Here is an 8,697-nt window from a genome sequence, read left to right as displayed (position 1 = left end):
AAACCAAGCAGGGAGTTATGTGATAGAAATCAGATGTCTTTGTTTCATTTGAATGCACAAAGCTTAAAAAGCAAGGACGAAACTGTGTGCAGGTTTCTACATGAATTACAGCATGAGTTTGATATCTTTGCGTTCTCTCGGACTTGGCTCCCCGGCCAGTACGACACTGTACACTTCTCAGTCTATAAGTGTTGCCACTGTGCAGAAAAAATAAGAAAGGGGGTAGCGTAGCTTTTTACCTAAAACACGATATGTGCTTTGAGGTAATTTCTGAGTTTTCTGTAATGCACGAGCACTATGAACCCCTGATGATCAACTGTGCGAATACTATATCTGTAGTTATATACAGGCCTGAATCCGGTGTTGTATCCATGTTATTAGATTTCATTGAATGTATGTTGGATTTTTGTACACAGCTTGGCACTCCCATAATTGTAACGGGCGATATTATTATTAACCTGATTTCAGTAGACCAATCCAAACAAGCGTTTCTAGATGTTTTCTTTTGGATGGCTACAAAATGATATTATAGTTCCAACCAAGGTGATGAATAAATCTGAAATCCTACTTGACTTGTGTTTTACAACGCGATTAACTGGATTAGAGTCGAGTGTACTCATCTCTGACGTGAGTGATTACATGCCCATTTTCCTATTCTTTACACGTGAGACGAAAGTGTGCTGACAGTGCAAAAGTGACACGCGCACAGATTGATAACCAAGAACACGATTGCATATTTTGAGGCGCCAGTCAGCAAAGCGGTATGGTCTGAAGTATACGCATTCACTGTTCCTGTACAGGCATTCAATCGCTTTCTCGCCATAATGAAAGACCTTTATTACAAAGCTTTCCCTGTAAGCGAAGCTAGAAGAAGAAAAAAAATGCAGGAAACCGTGGGTCGACACCGCGCTTCTAAAGCAAATAAACGAACGAGATAGACATTTCGCTACTTTTATAAAGACAAGGGAACCAAATTACTTAATAAAATAAAAAGGTCAAGAATAAATTAGGCCGTGATATAAAGCTGGCAAGGGAGAGGAATTATGAGAATAAGTTCACTCATATTCTTAATGACCCAAAAACCTTTGGGAAACGTTGAAGGATCTGCTTCCGAACAGTGACCGAAATTGTGTTTTTGAGGTTACGGATAAAGGCGTACCTTCACAAGGACTGCACTGGTCAATAAGTTTAATCAGCATTTCTTACGATGTGGCGCGTCTGTTGCGTCTGACGCTGATAGCCCAACTAACACGTCTTATATTCCATGTAGTATGACCAGGTTGCTCTTTCTTGCACCAACAGTTGAAGCTAAAATAAGTAACATATTTCTTAAGTTAAAGAATTCCACTGCATGTGATGTGGATGGCAAAAAGGCAGAACCAATAAAAGCTGTGGCGCTGCATATTTGTCACACAATGTCAGACATACGCAATTTAATTTTGTGTACTGGCGCATTCCGCGATGAAATAAAGATTGCACGAGTATCTTTAGTTTTTAAAGGGGGTGACAGGAATGACGTGAACAACTACATACCAACTTCAGTTCTCCCAGTCTTTTCCAAAATAGTAGAGCAGGTCACTCACGGCAGAATTTTAAATTTCTGTGCACAAAATAAGATAACAGAAAAGCAATACAGTTCCCGAAAACACCAATGTAATGAAATGTAATGAAATTGCGTTGCTACACATCAAAGAAAAAATAATAAGTAACTTTCAGGACAAGCTCTACACAATAGGAATATTTCTTCACTTCAAAAAAGCATTCAATCGGATTAGGCTAGATATCCTGTTACAAAAGTTAAATGAGTACGGCATTAGGGGCACTGCTCTTAACCAAATTAAAAATTATTTAAGCAACCGACTAATGTACACATGCATTTGCCATTCCAAATCGGCAGCGGGTGAAGTCAAATACAGTGTTCCGCAGGGGTCCATGGCAGGGCCACTTCTTTTTTTGTTATACATTAATGACGTGCCTCTAACACCTGACATAATCATGTGTGCTGATGACACTATCTTTTTTATGGTGGAAACTTTATTACTCTCGAGCAAGAAGCAAATATTTACTCAGTAATCTTCCAGACTGGCTTAGAGGAAATAAGTTGGAATTGAGCACTAAAAAGACAAAATACAATAATTTTGTCCCTCATAACAAGGGTATTAATGACAGCTTAGTATTACAATTCTGTGATGAAGTCATTACACGTTCTACGTCCCAGGCGTTCCTCCGTGTTACGTTTGAAGAAAATTTAGGCTGGTCCAGTCATTTCGGCAAGAATAAAACCAGCATTGCAAGATTCATTAGTGTTATTAATAAATTAAGGAATCTAGTACCATCTAGATAAAAAAGCAATTATACTATAGCCTAGTGCCTTCGCGCCTCCAATATTGTTTATTTGTCTGTGTACCACAACGGAAACCAACATCCATAGTTTACTAACCTTGCAGAAGCCCATGATTCAGGTAATTGAGAATGCGTCCTATAGAAGCTACTCCGACCGCTTTTCAAGAGGAATTAAATTTTCACAATAGAAAACCTTATTTAACAAAAAAAAACAGCCATTGCAATATTTGAAGAGGTAAAACTAAATTTAAGCGCCTTTTTTAGAGCATACCCCCGGAATGAACAAAAATACAACTCAAAGCAATAATTAACAACTAGGGCAACATCCGTACAAATTACGGCATGCAAAAGCGATCATTCGTAGTTGCTCATTTTATGAATCATCACCCTGGCTTACTCACTATAATAAATGAATTCCCATCCCTAAGCACTTTAAGAAAAAGTTAACATCTATTTGTTGTCGCTTCACGTATAACTGTTCATTATTTTCTACACAAATCGCATTCAATATTTCTCTTACGCATTTCTTGTACTTTTCATTTTTTTGTATGTATCCACTTTGTGTACCATGCTTAACCTGCATGCTTGAGCGTTTTGTGCACACAGTACGTGTCGAAGAAGGGAAGTGACAATTGGGCATTCGTGTCTTTTTGTCAGCCTCTTTGACAGAGATTCTTTGTATAGGTTTCGGTCAAATAAACACTCATTCATTCAAATATGAACCCATAACACGGTACTTGCTTCAAGCGCAGCACAGAACGATTTAGTATAGGAGCTCAGTAAAGGGAGGGCAATATTCTTACTTGACAGGAAACTAGCAGACCAGCTCCGGTTGGATGCAGTTCACTGGCCCCAATGCCCTGCTAAACCTGTGGATCAAGTGATCAGTTATACATGTGCTAAAGTTATTTGGCACCTCTAATTCACTTCCAGTGAACTTTATGTCGGTGGATCGCAAGATGCAACTGCACGGGGGATCTGGCGATGGGGTTCTCCGTGCAGCGGATCATTGCGCTGTGAAAATGTGTCACAGTAACATGGAAGACCACTGCTGGTACTAATCAATAATGAATTTATGTAGCCATAAATTAATTTGTGAATACTGAACACCCTTTATGCAAATGGTCTACAACTCTCAGCTGTAGTCCCCTCGCAACTACTAAGTGTTTATTAATGGCACCGGACTCTTCAAATCATCTGTGATAATAGAATTCCATCTCAATAGTTGCGTAAACTTTTAGAGACTGCTTTTACTATGTGACACATCACAGTTGAATTCGCAGATTAGTGCAGTAATACAATTCTTCATTAGCGTATAATCCATTGCGTTATGCCACATGTCGAAACAGTTCAAAATCACATGTACTTTGTAGAAAAACGAACATTAACCTGTTTTCATAGCCAATTGTATCCAAACTATCTCATGACATTGTAATAGTGTATAGTCTTCCTTCTCATAGCTTAAAGAATGCGTCTCAGAAAATTACAACCAGGAATATCAATCTAAATGGGAGGGGTGGGAGGTGCAAGCTGCTACTATGCTGGTTTGCATGAAGCACTAAGTTGTGTCACTTTGTTATTGCAACATTTGCCACATCCTAATTAGTTGAATATTATTTATTAGCACTTTGAACAATGCAACTGTCATGCAAGTAATACTGCATCTCGGCATGTTGGAACTTTATTATTATTTATTATTATTATTTATTAGTTACCTGCATCGCCCCGTAGGGCATTACAGCAGGGAGGTTACAAACTTGAATCAATACATCAACAAATTAGTTCAATGCGTGGTAAAAAGCATCATTTTCTGTAATATATACAATGGTCGATGGCAAACTGTTCCAATCTTGAACAGTTCTAACAAAGAAAGAATAACGGAAGACGTCACCCCTACAAGAAAATTCCCTGACCTTCAAACAGTGGTCAAATCGCCTAGATATATAGTATGGTGCCTGGATATATTTATCGCGGATTATGCCTGTTTTAGAATAATAAATATCGTGGAAAAATTTTAATCTAATATGCTTTCTACGATCCTTCAGCTCTTGCCATTTAAGTTTAAGTTTGCTTTCTGTCATGCTAAGCTGCCGGCTATAATTACCAAGAACAAATCTCACTGCCCTATTCTGGATTTTTTCTAATTTGTTTATAAGCTCAGATGTGTGTGGGTCCCAACAAACACATCCATATTCAAGTATTGAACGTACATGACTAAAGTACAACTGCGTGCACTCGGTAAATGACTAAAATTGCGCCGCAAGAATCCCAAGACTGATGGTGCCTTATTTTCAATATAGTTAACATGCTTGTTCCATCGTAAATCAGAAGTAAAAAAAACACACCTAGATATTTAAATTCTATACCTATAGGGATGATTAGCTCGTTTTCTTGTAAAGGTGACGTGAACAGTCTTATTTATATTTAACGACATATCCCAACGCACACACCAGTCTGCGATAGTGTTTAGGTCAACTTGCAGGATTTGTGAATCGGAAATGGCATCTATGACTCTATAAACAACACAATCATCGGCAAACATCCTGAATGAAGACTGTATACCAGCTGAAATATCATTAATATACAACAAAAACAATAGTTGCCCCAACACTGAGCCTTGGGAAACTCCCGACGTAACTGATGCATATTGCGAAGATATACCGTTCAGAACCACAGCCTGTTTCCGCAATGACAAATATTCGGCAATCCACGCTATTATTTTACCATCCAAGTTATAAGCTTTTAATTTGGAGAGTAGGAGACTGTGCGACTACATCAAACGCTTTACTGAAATCCAAAAAAAACGCAGTACACAACTTGTTGCTTATCAACTGCCGAGGCTAAATCATGAATAAACTCTACCAACTGTGTATTGCACGATAAACCACGCCTGAAACCATGTTGGCAGGGACATAGGAGATTATGCTTAGTTAAGTGGGCCATAACACAACTGTATATTACATGCTCCATAATTTTGCAGGTTATACTAGTTAAGGAAACGGGCCTGTAGTTCTGAACGGAGTTACGCACCCCACTCTTATGTATGGGCACGACTCGCGCTAACTTCCAATCACCTGGCATATCAGTTTCATTGAGGGACTTCTGAAACATCCGGACAAAATAAAAGCATAACGCGTCCGCACAGTTCCGTATGATAGCGGCAGGAATGTCACCAGGGCCGCATGCCTTAGCCTGGTTCACATCTTTTAATAATTTACGGATACCATCGACACAAAAGGTAACTTCTGGCATGGGGTCTATTTCAGCAGGTAATTAAAAACAGACAGTACGTGAGCTAGACGGCAAAAAGACAGATGAAAAATAACGGCTAAAAATTTCAAGTTTAGACTCATTATCATGAATAATAGTTTCCTCATTTTTCAAAGCAGGTATTGATCTGTTGTCTTTGCTATTACGCTTCACGTACCTCCAAAATTCTTTGGTATCCCTGACAGGTCTTTCTTCTAGATTAAAGAAATAGAAGTCCTTAGCGATGTCGGACTTTTGCCTAAATTTAGTTTTTGTTGCTTTCAGCAAGGCCAAATGCTCTGGCGAATTAGACGCCTTATATCTTTGATAGTTTCGTCGCTGTCGTCGAACAAGGGCACGTAACTCTGTGTTAAACCAGGGTTTGTCTCGAGCTCGCCTACTTGATATAACTCGTGATGGGACAAAAGCTTCACGTAGTTCGAACAATTTCAATTTGAAGGTATTCCATAGTTGTTCGATATCTAGATTATCTGCGAGTGCATCAAAAGTTGGAAAGAATGACTCGAAAGCAGCGCTATTCGCCTCGTAGTTGGCCCTGCTGTAGGCATAAATCTTTCGACTAGGTGTTTTTGCAACCTTCACATACTGAACTGATAAATCTGCTAGAACAACGTTGTGATCGCTCAAACCTGGCAACACCCGTACATTGTATACAACATCAGGCACGATACAGAGCAAAAGGTCGAGTACGTGACCTGTTCCGTCAGTGCGTGATGGCTCGTGCACATACTGATAAAAAGTATTCTGATCTAAAATATCAAAGAAAGTTGAGTATAGGCTCCCTCGAGCAGTATCCCTTGGTTCCCCAGCTGACCAGTCAATATCCGGAAGGTTGAAGTCCCCCCCTAGAACAAGGCATTCATTCTTAATACTTTCAAGAAAATTGCCTAAATGAACTAGTGGTTCTACAGAAGGACCAGGAGGCCTATAAAATGACCCAAGAACAATTGCTTTCCCATTGAGTAGCCTTATTTTACAAAAAATCGATTCAGTTTCATTATCCGGAAATTCCATTTGCACGCTTGGGATACTATTGTGGACAAGAATAAACACCCCTCCACCACGCGTACAGCGGTCACGACGAAAACACTCGTACGTGTCCGGAAATACTTCAGTGCTTGCGACAGTTGGGTCAAGCCAAGATTCTGTTCCCAAAACAATGGTCGGTTGGATAGTACGAAGAAAAAAGTGAAAATCATCAATTTTATTTTTGACACTGCGGCAGTTGACTAACAGAACGCTGACGGGGCACATCGCAGCATTAACAGTAATTTGTCATTGCTCCCGTGCAACGCCGGCTTTACCGTCCCATTGAAAGCGCCTGCTCCCCAAGTGAAGCGTATCAAACTTCAGAACTGGTTTCAAGCCTTCTTCGCTGTTTTGTTTGGCATACGCCCATAATTTTTTTCGCTTATCACGGACAGTACGGGAAAAGTCTTCAGATATAGAAACGCTCGATCCCTTGAGCTTGAATGCTTTTGCAAGCACGGCTTGGCGGTCTTTAAAAGAATTGAAACAAACAATGACGGGCCGATTTTTTCCTGCGCAGAATTTACCCAGCCTATGCGCACGTTCAATAGCTAACGAAGGCAATTCAAGCTTCGCAGTGCACAGACTTATGAGTTCCTCAGACTGGGCTGCCGTCTCATTGGCATTAGAATCTGCCAAGCCATAAAAAAGCAAATTATTGCGCTTACCACGATTTTCCAAGTCGTCCAATTTTTTAATCATGCCTGCCAAAGCATCATGATCTTGTTGCTGCTGATCTTCAACGTTAGCCAAGGTTTTTTCAATTGTGTCTATCTTTGCTAGCTTAGTTTCCAACGAAAGAAGGCGAGCTTTAACGTCAGTAACGTCTGCGGTGAGCTGCGATAACTTGGAAAGTATCGCACCTTGACCCTTTAACAGTTCTTGGATTTGTTCAGCAGTTGACGGACCTGTGTTACACTCAATATCTCCGCCACAAAGCAGCAAAATAAGTAGATAAAATGCCGGGCTACGAAAAAGTGAAAAGTGCCGCTTGACATGCACACGATTCGACACCACAGAACCGCGTCTCCGACAGGAAAAAGTAAGATAAAGCAGTTGGGGTGGAACCGGCAAAATAAAGCGAGACGCTTTCAAAGAGCAAAAAGAGCCAACCTGCGTGAGCAGTAGAAAACTTGTAAGGGTCACCGCCATCTCGCCGGTTCCACGCCCCATCGTTACAGTGCTGCTCCGCTGCTTTTGTAGCTGACACTTGACAGCGTCAACGCCCTCTTGGCAATGTTGCCAGCTCAGAAACGGAAAATGTCCAAATTCGTCACCAGCTGGACACTGTTGTAGCTTGAAGGCCTCGAACAAATCTGTCGAAGACGAAGAACCGCTGTCGAACAATTCCAGGCATACGTCGTCGAAGGGTAATCCGTGAGGAAGGACCGCCAGGGAAAAGTTCGCCGTAAACACCTGCGTGAGCAGTAGAAAACTTGTAAGGGTCACCGCCATCTCGCCGGTTCCAACTGAGGCACAATTTTAATGTCTGACTCACTAAAGCATTGTTAAGGTAAAGAAATACTCAGAATGGTCATAATTGAAGTGGGCTGTAATAAACTAACTTTATTGGGATCACAAAAACGATACACAGCCTCTCTGAAATACCCGAATGTCTGCTGCAGAGTCCATACATCAGTGCTTGTGACCGACTCATTAGATCTGGAAAACTATAGCATATTTTTTACTGCGGCTGATTGACAAGTGTATCACTGTATTGCTACAAGTTTGTAGACGTAAGGTATAAGAAATACTAATTCCCCGCTTACCTGTCTGTCCGGAAAGAACAACGTCATCAGTGCATTTGCCTTCAAACGCAAATGTGTCCAACTGGCGTCCGTGCACTGAAGTTCGGGATCGTAATGGAAAGCATCACGGGCGAAGTGCCTACCGCAAACGCGTACGCTTGGAAGGAAGGTCAATGCGCTGTAGCCAAGCAGACCGCAAGGAGTCATTTTGAGGCAGCAAATACCGAGACTTCACGGATTATCTGTCACTAGCTTTGCACCCGCTGACATGGCAAGGCGCATCTCGCTTACTGATTGCTCTCACAAA

General features: G+C 40.9%; 1 long non-coding RNA gene across 1 annotated transcript; it reads right to left on the bottom strand.

Moving 5' to 3' along the window:
* Positions 1–1,533: 1,533 nt before the first annotated feature.
* On the bottom strand, positions 1,534–7,808 carry LOC139050585 (uncharacterized). Its single transcript, XR_011508958.1, has 3 exons — positions 7,756–7,808; positions 3,147–3,212; positions 1,534–1,600 (listed from the first exon to the last, which is right to left on the bottom strand). It is a non-coding gene; the product is annotated as an uncharacterized lncRNA (long non-coding RNA).
* Between the last annotated feature and the right edge of the window lie 889 nt (positions 7,809–8,697).

This window comes from Dermacentor albipictus, chromosome 10 (assembly GCF_038994185.2).
Source record: "Dermacentor albipictus isolate Rhodes 1998 colony chromosome 10, USDA_Dalb.pri_finalv2, whole genome shotgun sequence".
NCBI classification, from domain to species: Eukaryota; Metazoa; Arthropoda; class Arachnida; order Ixodida; family Ixodidae; genus Dermacentor; species Dermacentor albipictus.
Note: the sequence above shows the minus strand (reverse complement) of the source record. Positions and strands in the feature narration are given on the sequence as shown.